This window comes from Bos grunniens, chromosome 13 (genome assembly GCF_055505025.1).
Source record: "Bos grunniens cultivar Pamir isolate PY7600 chromosome 13, Bosgru_T2T1.0, whole genome shotgun sequence".
NCBI lineage: Eukaryota > Metazoa > Chordata > Mammalia > Artiodactyla > Bovidae > Bos > Bos grunniens.
In genome coordinates, this window is record NC_141177.1 from 29,943,824 (window position 1) to 29,956,415 (window position 12,592).

Sequence of the window (12,592 nt, forward strand, 5' to 3'; positions counted from 1 at the left end):
TTAGTTAGGTCACAAGCTAGAATTTAAGTCAAGAATTTCCATTAGTTATACCCCAGGCCATCTGACTTAGTTAAATGATTATAGCCAGGTGTGAATTTCCTGGTTGTACATCATGGAGCATTTGACCTTTCAGAGATTGACTACAGATATAAACTTTAGAAACAAGGTTAGAGTGTCCTTTTAAAAACTTGATGAAAATCTTAACAATACAACATAACAACAAGGAAGTGAATAACAAAACTAGAAAGCAAAGTTCAGTGAAATGTAAACATTTTTCTTTATGAGAGCATTTACCCTGCAGCCAGGGAAGGCTTTATCCCATCAAATAAAAATGTCTTTCATCAGGAAGCCAGGAAAAGTCAAGCAGCCATTTTGGACTTCCCATAGCCCTGACTGTTTGATTTACAGCTACTGCTTACCCAGTTTAATTTCCCCAATTTAGGAGTAGACTATTGTCATATTTCAAGGACATCAGGATAGCAATAGTTTGACAGTGAGGGGTTAATTTTGTAGAAGCAGGATGACCTTTCTCTACAGGTACCGTAATCTTCATAGATCATTGTGAAATAATACTTATTTACTTTGCCAAAGTAACAAAAAATTTTAAAAACAAATCTCACTTAAAGGCAAAGAAATTCACAATCTGTCATCAAGAGCTGCATTCTAAGAAACCTTTGTTGTCTTAATAGAGACAGAAAACCAAATTCCAGTCTGGCACCAGTTTACTGTTAATAACAAAATTTGTTTATCTGGTTAATCTTAGAAAAGTCTTTTCCATAAATCTTGAAGAACTAGCAGTATTCTTCCAAAGGCATCAGAGTGAAACCATAGAAGGCATGTTTAAAATCTTTTGCATTGCAATTGACAAAGCAACCTGGTCATTGCTGTGACATGTAACGCTTTAATATGATAACTAGAATTATAATTGACAATATTTTATCAGGACATATCAGATCTTTATGAATTCCACATAATTTTAGGATATCTATATTAGTAACATCAACCATACAGTAACCTGACAAGATGTATCACTTCTCCAACAATAAGTCCCATGTAATTTAGCATGTCAAATGAACCCATGCATTTTAATACCTCTCTTTGGGATGTCTCAGGGTCCCTGTGAAGCATCCCAAAGTCAAAAAGCTAAAAGTCAAAAGAACTGCATTAGAATTTAATTTTAGAAAGTTTTGCATTTTAGTATCTCTCTTTGGGATGTCTCAGGGTCCCTATGAAGCATCTCAAAGTCAAAAAGCTAAAAGTCAAAAGAACTGCATTAGAATTTAATTTTAGGAAGTTTTGCCAAAAATACCAGTAGGGTCCATAACAGTCAGATAGGATCATATAGATCATTGTGAAACAACAGTTACTTGCTTAGCCAAAATTAACAAAAGGTTTCAATGATAAACATAGAACAGATCATTTCAGAGATAAAAAAACTTAAAATCCATTATCCAAGGCAGTTCAACATGTCAAGAAAACTTGTATTATGTACAAAAGTCTTTTCTTGGGGTCCGCTTTCCATTAAACTCTCTCTCTTTTCTTTAAAGTCACTTTGTTTATTTAGAAATAGCCACCTGTAAGTCAGACTTACTTTCTTTTTTCTTAATAAACTGCAATTTCATGTCCATACCTTTTTTACTAAAAACATACATCTTATTTTCCTTAAGCAATCATGAACTGTCCTTTATATTGGCATTCTGTAGATTGGTGAACATCGATACCAGCTTTAATTTCTAAAAACATTTGTTTTCTTATAAAGAACATCTCAGGATGGCACCAGACATATTTATTAGTAGTCCACAATCCCTTTAGTTTCTCTGTTAGAGGAAGTTAGTGTTCAGTAATTAATGTTTCAAAATCTTATTTCATTTGGAAATGACCTAGCTATTTAATAAACTTTTATTACTTAGTTTAGTACAACCCTAGAAACTCAAGTTACCCCAGTTCTTCAGAGACTGTTTTAGACAGACATTTCTAAAGTATAATTATTCTTAACAGAGTTTATCTAAAAGCTCACATCTCATTTACATTTTTTTTTTTTGGAAGTTTCTTCACTCGAGGTACTCTCCTTGCTGACAAATTTGTAACAGATATAACAATATAACAATATTTAACTTATAATAAACCTCAGTTCAGTTCAGTCGCTCAGTCGTGTCTGATTCTTTGAGACCCCATGAATCGCAGCACGCCAGGCCTCCTTGTCCATCAGCAACTCCCAGAGTTCACCCAAACTCATGTGCATCGAGTCAGTGATGCCATCCAACCATCTTATCCTCTGTCGTCCCCTTCTCCTCCTGCCCCCAGTCCCTCCCAGCATCAGAGTCTTTTCCAACGAGTCAACTCTTCCCATGAGTTAGCCAAAGTATTGGAGTTTCAGCCTCAGCATGAGTCCTTCCAATGAACATCCAGGACTGGTCTCCTTTAGGATGGACTGGTTGGATCTCCTTGCAGTCCAAGGGACTCTCAAGAGTCTTCTCCAACACCACGGTTCAAAAGCATCAATTCTTAGGTGCTCAGCTTTCTTCACAGTCCAACTCTCACATTCATACATGACCACTGGAAAAACCATTGCCTTGACTAGACAGACCTTTGTTGGCAAAGTAATATCTCTGCTTTTTAATATGTTGGTCATAACTTTCCTTTCAAGGAGTAAGCGTCTTTTAATTTCATGGCTGCAATCACCATCTGCAATCATTTTGGAGCCCAGAAAAATAAAGTCAGCCACTGTTTCCACTGTTTCCCCATCTATTTGCCATGAAGTGATGGGACCAGATGCCATGATCTTCATTTTCTGAATGTTGAGCTTTAAGCCAACTTTTTCACTCCCCTCTTTCACTTTCATCAAGAGGCTTTATAGACATGTCTATATTAGATTAGCAAACAAATATTAATACTAGATATTTAATATTGAATCATTCACGTGAATCTGAAATTCATTTAGGTTAATTTTTCTTGTATTTACAATTGTCTGATAAGCACTTACTTTTCTTTGCTGCTGCTGCTGCTGCTAGGTCGCTTCAGTTGTGTCCGACTTTTGCGACCCCATAGACAGCTGCCCACCAGGCTCCCCTGTCCCTGGGATTCTCCAGGCAAGAACACTGGAATGGGTTGCCATTTCCTTGTCCAATGCATAAAAGTGAAAAGTGAAAGTGAAGTCGCTCAGTCGTGTCCGACTCTTAGCGACCCCATGGGCTGCAGCCTACCAGGCTCCTCCGTCCATGCGAGTTTCCAGGCAAGAGTACTGGAGTGGGGTACCATTGCCTTCTATGAACTTTTCCCTAGGCAGGCTTTTTAACAAGCTAGTTGTTTTTAATTGGATATGCAAAAAGAAACAGTTTTGCAGTTTCCAATAAAAAGTTTCATTTTAACCAGTTTTCTTCAGAGTCTAAAGAATATCATGGTATTCCTGTGTCAAAAAGTCATCTTTCCTTTCTGTAGTCATAGTTCTATAGCTAAAATATAGACCAAATAGTGCTCAAATTGACTCTGATATCAGGCGTAGATCAACTGATAAAAATCTTGGATTGTCCCTCTGATGGAAAGGGAGGTCCTTGTCCCATCAGAAGAATCTGAAGGGTTAAGGGAATTTGCAGGAGTCTGGAAAGCTTGGTCCTTACCCACCCTGAGAAACAGGAGTAGTTAAAAGGAATTCTTTAGGATGTTCAGGAGTAGGGGAAGCTTGGTTCCCTCCTCACCTTGAGAGATAAGCATAGTTAGAAGGGGATTCTTTAGAATGTTAGGAGAGTTTCTGATGCTTCAGAAACTTTTTTTGAATATAGGAGAAAGGCTTTTGAATATAGGAGAAAGACCTGGACCAAAGGGAACCTCAGAATCCTTTCCTAGAGATCATGTGGCTATGAAAGATCAAGTAGGGGTCATCTAGGGAATCTGAGGGAGAGAGACAGAGGGGGACAGGAGATAGGGAGGCAACAGAAAGACACATGCGGCATGAGTCTCTCAAATCCGGATTCTGACGGAGGGCCATGAAGGACTGAACATAAGGAAATTGAGTCCTTTCCCTGTTTTTGGCAAAAGCTAGTGTGCCATTCAGAGGCCTTGTTTTTTTTTTTTTCTTCCCCCAGTTTCTATTGGGGCCAGGCCTTTTGCAGGGTCTAAATTTTCCAGTTTCTGAGAATGTAGCCAAGGGGTGAGTCTGAGAGAAGTTCCTGGGATATACCAGAACCCACTCTTAGCCTACCTGCCATAGAATGGGGGTACTGAGAGTCACCGGCTGACAGAAAGGCGACCTTTTTTCCCCAGTGGTCTCTCCTTGCAAATAAAGGCACAAAAATGGCCAACCGACTCAACAGTCCTGTCCGACAGTGAGAGGTGATCCCTGAGAAGCCTGCGGCTGAGGCACCACGTGACCCAGGCAGAGAAAGATACAAGATTCCCGGGAGCAACCTGGTGACTCACTGTTTGGCAATTCCCTGAAATGTGGAAGGCACTCTTGAGATGGGTCAGAGGCAACACCTCAGTTCAGTTCAGTTCAGTTCAGTCACTCAGTCGTGTCTGATTCCTTGCAACCCCATGGACTACAGCATGCCAGGCTTCCCTGCCCATTACCAACTCCCAGAGTTTACCCAAACTCATGTCCACTGAGTCAGTGATGCCATCCAACCATCTCATCCTCTGTCGTCTCCTACTGTCCTCAATCTTTCCCAGCATCAGGGTCTTTTCAAATGAGTCAGTACTTCTCATCAGGTAGCCAAAGTATTGGCGTTTCAGCTTCAGCATCAGTCCTTCCAATGGATATTCAGGACTGATTTCCCTTAGGATGGACTGGTTGGATCTCCTTGCAGTTTAAGGAACTCTCAAGAGTCTTCTCCAACACCACGGTTCAAAAGCATCAATTCTTCAGCTCTCACCTTTCTTTATAGTCCAACTCTCATATCCATACATGACTACTGGAAAAACCATAGCTTTGACTGGATGGACCTTTGTTGGCAAAGTAATGTCTCTGCTTTTTAATATGCTGTCTAGGTTGGTCGTAACTTTTCTTCCAAGGAGCAAGCGTCTTTTAATTTCATGGCTCAGTCACCATCTACAGTGATTTTGGAGCCCCTCAAAATAAAGTCTCACTGTTTCCAGTGTTTCCCATCTATTTGCCATGAAGTGATGGGACCAAATGCCATGATCTTAGTTTTCTGAATGTTGAGCTTTAAGCCAACTTTTTCACTCTCTTCTTTCACTTTCATCAAGAGGCTCTTTAGTTCTTCTTCACTTTCTGCCATAAGGGTGGTATCATCTGCATATCTGAGGTTGTTAATATTTCTCCTGGCAATCTTGGTTCCTGCTTGTGCTTCATCCAATCCAGCATTTCTCATGATGTACTCTGCATATAAATTAAATAAGCACAGTGACAATATACAGCCTTGATGTACTCCTTTCCCAATTTGGAACCAGTCTGTTGTTCCATGTCCAGTTCTAACTATTGCTTCTTGACCTGTATACAGATTTCTCAGGAAGCAGGTCAGATGATCTGGTATTTGCATCTCTTTTAAGAATTTCCCAGTTTGTTGTGATCCACACAGTCAAAGGCTTTGGACTTTGACTATCATTAAAGCAGAAGTAGATGTTTTTCTGGAACTCTCTTGCTTTTTTGATGATCCAACGGATGTTGGCAATTTGATCTCTGGTTCCTCTGTCTTTTCTAAATCCAGGTTGAACATCTGGAAGTTTACAGTTCACGTACTGTTGAAGCCTGGCTTGGAGAATTTTGAGCATCATTTTGCTAGCATGTGAGATGAGTGCAATTGTGCAGTAATTTGAACATTGTTTGGCATTGCCTTTTTTTGGGATTGGAATGAAAACTGACCTTTTCCAGTACTGTGGCCACTGCTGAGTTTTCCAAATTTGGTGGCATATTGAGTGCAGCACTTTCACAGCATCATCTTTTAGCATTTGAAATAGCTCAACTGGAATTCCATCACCTCCACTAGCTTTGTTCATAGTGATGCTTCCTAAGGCCCACTTGACTTCACATTCCAGGATGTCTGGCTCTAGGTGAGTGATCACACCATCGTGATTATCTGGGTTGTGAAGATCTTTTATAGTTCTGTGTATTCTTGGCCCTTCTTCTTAATGTCTTCTTCTTCTGTTAGGTACATAGCATTTCTGTCCTTTATCGAGCCCATTATGCATGAAATGTTCCTTTGGTGTCTCTAATTTTCTTGAAGAGATCTCTAGTCTTTCCCATTCTATTGTTTTCCTCTATGTCTTTGCATTGGTCACTGAGGAAGGCTTTTTTTTTTTTTTTTAATCTCTCCTTGCTATTCTTTGGAACTCTGCATTCAAATGGGTGTATCTTTCCTTTTCACCTTTGCCTTCGCTTCTCTTCTTTTCACAGCTATTTGTAAGGGCTCCTCAGACAACTATTTTGCCTTTTTGCATTTCTTTTTCTTGGGAATGGTCTTGATCACTGCCTCCTGTACAATGTCACGAACCTCCGTCCATAGTTCTTCAGGCACTCTATCAAATCTAATCCCTTGAATCTATTTCTCACTTCCACTGTATAATCGTAAGGCATTTGATTTGGGTCATACCTGAATGGTCTAGTGGCTTTCCCTACTTTCTTTGATTTAAGTCTGAATTTCACAATAAAGAGTTCATGTGGCCAATAAATTTGGCTACAGTTAGTTCCAGGTCTTATTTTTGCTGACTGTATAGAGCTTCTCCATCTTTGGCTGCAAAGAATGTAATCAATCTGATTTCGGTGTTGACCACCTGGTGATGTCCATGTGTATAGTCTTCTCTCGTGTTGTTGGAAGAGGGTGTTTGCTATGACCAGTGCGTTTTTTTGGGGGGGCAAAAGTCTATTAGCCTTTGCTCTGATTCATTTTGTACTCCAAGGCCAAATTTGCCTGTTACTCGAGGTATCCTGTGACTTCCTAGTTTTGCATTCCAGTCCCCTATACTGAAAAGAACATCTTTTTGGGGTGTTGATTCTAAAAGGTCTGGTAGGTCTTCACAGAACCATTCAACTTCAGCTTCTTCAGCGTTACTGGTCGGGGCATAGACTTGGATTACTGTGATATTGAATGGTTTGCCTTGGAAACAAACAGAGATCATTGTGTCATTTTTGAGATTTCATGCAAGTACTGCATTTTGGACTTTTGTTGACTATGATGGCTACACCATTTCTTCTAAGGGATTCTTTCTCATAGTAGTAGATATAATTCCATTCCATTCCATTTGGGGGCTTCCCTTGTAGCTCAGTTGGTAAAGAATCTGCCAGCAGTGCAGGAGACTTGGGTTCAATGCTTTGGCCATGAAGATCTCCTGGAGAAGGAAATGGCAACCCACTTCAGCATTCTTGCTCAGAAATCCTATGGCCAGAGGAGTCTGGGGAGCTGCAGTCCATGGTGTCACGAGAGTCAGACACGACTTAGGGGCTAAACCACAAACCAGTCCATTTTAGTTCACTGATTCCTAAAATGTCAAAGTTCACTCTTGCCATCTCCTGTTTGACCACATCCAATCTGCCTTGATTCATGGACCTAACATTCCAGGTTCCTATGCAGTATTGCTCTTTACAGCCTCGGACTTGACTTCCGTCACCAGTCAAATCCACAACTAGGTGTTTTTCCGATTTGGCTCCATCTGTTCATTCTTTCTGGAGTTATTTCTCCACTGATCTCCAGTAGCATATTGGGCACCTACAAACCTGGGTAGTTCATCTTTCAATGTCCTATCTTTTGCCTTTTCATATTGTTCATGGGGTTCTCAAGACAGGAATACTGAAGTGGTTTGCCATTCCCTTCTCCAGTGGACCACGTTTTGTCAGAATGTTCCACCATGACCCATCCGTCTTGGGTGGCCCTTCACGGCATGGCTCATAATTTCATTGAGTTAGACAAAAAAGTATGTCAAGGCTGTATATTGTCACCCTGCTTATTTAACTTATATGCAGAGTACATCATGAGAAGCTTGTTTGGAAGAAGCATAAGCTGAAATCAAGATTGCTGGGAGAAATATCAATAACTTCAGATATGCAGATGACACCACCCTTATGGCAGAAAGCGAAGAAGAACTAAAGAGCCTCTTGATGAAAGTGAAAGAAGAGAGTGAAAAAGTTGGCTTAAAGCTCAACATTCAGAAAACTAAGATCATGGCATATGGTCCCATCATTTTATGGCAAATAGATGGGGAAAGAGTGGAAACAGTGGCTGACTTTATTTTTCTGGGCTCCAAAATCACTGCAGATGGTGATTGCAGCCATGAAATTAAAAGATGCTTGCTCCTTGGAAAGAAACTTATGACCAACCTAGACAGCATATTAAAAAGCAGAGACATTACTTTGCTAACATTAGTCCATCTAGTCAAGGCTTCCCTGGTGGCTCAGAGGGTAAAGCATCTGCCTGCAATGTGGGAGACCTGGGTTCAATCCCTGCATTGGGAAGATGTCCTGGAGAACGGAATGGCTACCCACTCCAGTATCCTGGCCTGAAGAATTCCATGGACTGTATAGTCAATGGGGTCGCAAAGAGTAGGATATGACTGAGCGATTTTCACTTTCATGGTTTTTCCAGTAGTCATGTATGGATGTGAGAGTTGGACCATAAAGAAAGCTGAGCACCAATTAATTGATGCTTTTGAACTGTGGTGTTGGAGAACATTCTTGAGAGTCCCTTGGACTGCAAGGCGACCCAACCAGTCCATCCTAAAGGAGATCAGTCCTGGGTGTGCATTGGAAGGACTGATGTTCAAGCTGAAACTCCAGTACTTTGGCTACCTGATACGAAGAGCTGATTCATTTGAAAAGACCCTGATGCTGGGAAAGATTGAGGGCAGGAGGAGAAGGGGATGACAGAGGATGAGATGGTTGGATGGCATCACCGACTCAATGGACATGAGTTTGGGTAAACTCCAGGAGGTGGTGATGGACAGGGAGGCCTGGTGTGCTGCGGTTCATGGGGTCGTAAAGAGTCGGACACGACTGAGCGACTGAACTGAACTGAGACAAGGCTGTGGTCCATGTGATCAGATTGGTTAGTTTTCTGTGATTGTGGTTTTCATTCTGTCTGCCCTCTGATTGAGAAGGATAAGAGGCTTGTGGAAGCTTCCTGATGAGAGAGACTGACTGAGGGGGAAACTGAGTCTTGTTCTGATGGGTGGGGCTGTGCTCAACAAATCTATAATCCAATTTTCTGTGAATGGGCTGGGTTCCCTCCCTGTTGTTTGGCCTGAGGCCAAACTATGGTGGAGGTAATGAAGATAATGGTGACCTCCTTCAAAAGGTCCCCTGCACGCACTGCTGCACTCAGTGCCCCCAACCCTGCAGCAGGCCACCGCCAACCCTCCCCTCTGCCGGAGACTCCTGGAAAATAAAACTAAAAAATGTAAAAATACAAGCACACACAATCATAATGGCTAATTCCATTAGTCATTAGAGTTCTGATATCACATATCCTGTCTCTGAAGAACTCCACTGTGCACTCAGAACAGAATGAGAGTGGAAGTAACGTTCAGAGTTGTTGTGAAAATAGTTTTGACCTCTTGGACCCCCTGGCCCAGTGGGTCTCTGGACTTCAGGGATTCTCAGGGCACATTTTAGAACAACCATTTTAAACCATTGACATGGTTGGATGTGAAATGATAAAGGGGCCCTTGTGTTGACACCGAGTTTAAAGTTTCACTTTACATTTCTTGTTTCTTTGACTTCTCTTAAGAAATTTAGACCTGACAATTTCTATTTTTTAAAGCGAATATTTTTGTGTTGTATTCATTCTTTCCTTATGGCATTCTGCTCTTTGGATCCAGTGTGGTCCTAGACTTATCCCATTTTCACATGGAAACAATTAGTCACCCACAGGCTATCATTTCTTATATAGGTTTATGATGTCTATCCAAGGCTTAAAAAATTAGTTCTGAAGATACTGATGATTTGAGGAAAGACCGTCTCATTGTAATTAAAGTAGTTATTGCTGTTGGTGATGTTCAGTTGCTAAGTCAGGCCCAACTCTTTGTGACCCCATGGACTGCAGCATGCTAGGCCTCCCTGTGCCTCACCATCTCCCGGAGTTTGCCCGAGTTCATGTCCGTTGAATCAGCAGTGCCATCCAACCATCTTATCCTGTGTTGTCCCCTTCTCCTCCTGCCCTCAATCTTTCCCAGCATCAGGGTCTTTTCCAGTGAGTCGGCTCTTCACATCAGGTGCCCAGAGTATTGAAGCTTTAGTTTCAGCATCAGTCCTTCCAATGAGCATTCTGGGTTGATTTCCCTCAGGATTGACTGCTTTGATCTCTTTGCTGTCCAAGGGACTCTCAGGTGTCTTTTCCAGCAGCACTCTTTGAAAGCATCAGTTCTGTGCTCAGCCTTCTTTATGGTCCAATTCTCACATCCGTATGTCACTACTGAAAAAACCATGGCTTTGGCTGTACGGACCTTTGCTGACAAAGTGAGGTCTTTGCTTTTTAATGTTGTCTAGGTTTGTAACGTTAATTAAAGTAATAGCATTCATTAAAAGTGTTTTTAAAACCATGGTCTCTAGAACACAGAGTATTGTAAGGCATCAGTTCAGTTCAGTTCAGTTCAGTCGCTCAGTCGTGTCCGACTCTTTGCGACCCCATGAACTGCAGCACACCAGGCCTCCCTGTCCATCACCAACTCCCGGAGTTCATTCAGACTCACATCCATCGAGTCGGTGATGCCATCCAACCATCTCATCCTCTGTCATCCCCTTCTCCTCCTGCCCCCAATCCCTCCCAGCATCAGAGTCTTTTCCAATGAGTCAACCCTTTGCATGAGGTGGCCAAAGTACTGGAGCTTCAGCTTCAGCATCAGTCCTACCAATGAACACCCCGGACTGATCTCCTTTAGGATGGACAGGTTGGATCTCCTTGCAGTCCAAGGGACTCTCAAGAGTCTTCTACAACACCACAGTTCAAAAGCATCAATTCTTCGGTGCTCAGCTTTCTTCACAGTCCAACTCTTACATCCATACATGACCACTGGAAAAACCATAGCCTTGACTAGACAGACCTTTGTTAGCAAAGTAATGTCTCTGCTTTTCAATATCCTATCTAGGTTGGTCATAACTTTCCTTCCAAGGAGTAAGAATCTTTAAATTTCATGGCTGCAGTCACCATCTGCAGTGATTTTGGAGCCCCCCCCAAAATGTAAGGTATAATAAGTGTAAAATAAGTTAGATATAGATTTTCTTAATAATATATCTGTATGTTGAAAAAATTATTGGTAAAGTTCTTATGGAATACAGAGTATGTAATAGAAATTGAGTGAATGAAAATCAGTAATACTAGAAAATTAAAAAGTAGAAGAAATGAGACACACGAGTTAACATCTCTCCATGAATGACAGTGACTCATCTGCGTATCTGGGGTTATTTATGTTTCTCTCCACAGTCTTGACTCCAGCTTGTCCTTCATCCAGCCTGGCACTTCCCATGATATACTCTGCATGTAAGTTAAACAAGCAGGGTGACAGTATACAGCTTTGACGTACTGCTTTCCCAATTTGGAACCAGTCTGTTGTTCCATGTCCAGTTCTGACCATTGTTTCTTGACCTGCACACAAGTTTCTTATGAGGCAGGTAAGGTGGCCTGGTATTCCCATCTCTTTCAGAATTTCCCACAGTTTGTTGTGATACACATAGTCAAAGGCTTTGGCATAGTCAATGAAGCAGGAGTAGATGTTTTTCTGGAACTCTCTTGCTTTTTTGATGATCCAACAGATGTTGGCAATTTGATCGCTGGTTCCTCTGCCTTTTCTAAACCCAGGTTGAATATCTGAAAGTTCATGGTTTACGTACTGTTGAAGCCTGCCTTGGAGAATTTTGAGGATTACTTTGATAGCGTGTAAGATAAGTGCAATTTGTGGTAGTTTGAACATTCTTTGGCATTGCTCTTTTTGGGGATTGGAATGAAAATTGACCTTTTCCAGTCCTGTGGCCATGCTGGGGGTTCCAAGTTTGTCAACATATTGAGTGTAGCACTTTAACAGCACCATCTTTTAGGTCTTGAATTAACTCAACTGGAATTCCATCACCTCCACTTGCTTTGTTCATAGTGTTGAACTTGACTTCGCACACCAGAATGCCTCACTCTTGGTGAATGATTGTGCCATTGTAGTTATCCAGGTCATTAAGGTCTTTTTTTGTGTAGTTCCTCTGTGTTCTTACCACCTTTTCTTAATATCTTCTGCTTCTGTTAGTTTCATACCATTTCTGTCCTTTATTGTGCTCATCTTTGCATGAAATGTTCCCTTGGTATCCCTAATTTTCTTGACGCTATCTCTAGTCTTTCCTCTATTTCTGTTGGTTTTCTCTAGTTCTTGGCACTGATCACTGAGGAAGGCTTTGGTATCTCTCCTTGCTATTCTTTGGAACTCTGCATTCAGATGGCTATATTTTTCCTTTTCTCCTTTGCCTTTAGCTTCTCTTCTTTTCTCAGCTATTTGTAAGGCCTCCTCAGACAACCATTTTTGCCTTTTTGCATTTCTTTTTCTTGGGGATGGTTTTGATCACTGTCTCCTATACAATGTTACAAACCTCCGTCCATAGTTCTTCAGGCACTCTGTTGATCAGATCTAATCCCTTGAATCTATTTGTCACCTCCACTGTATAATCATGAGG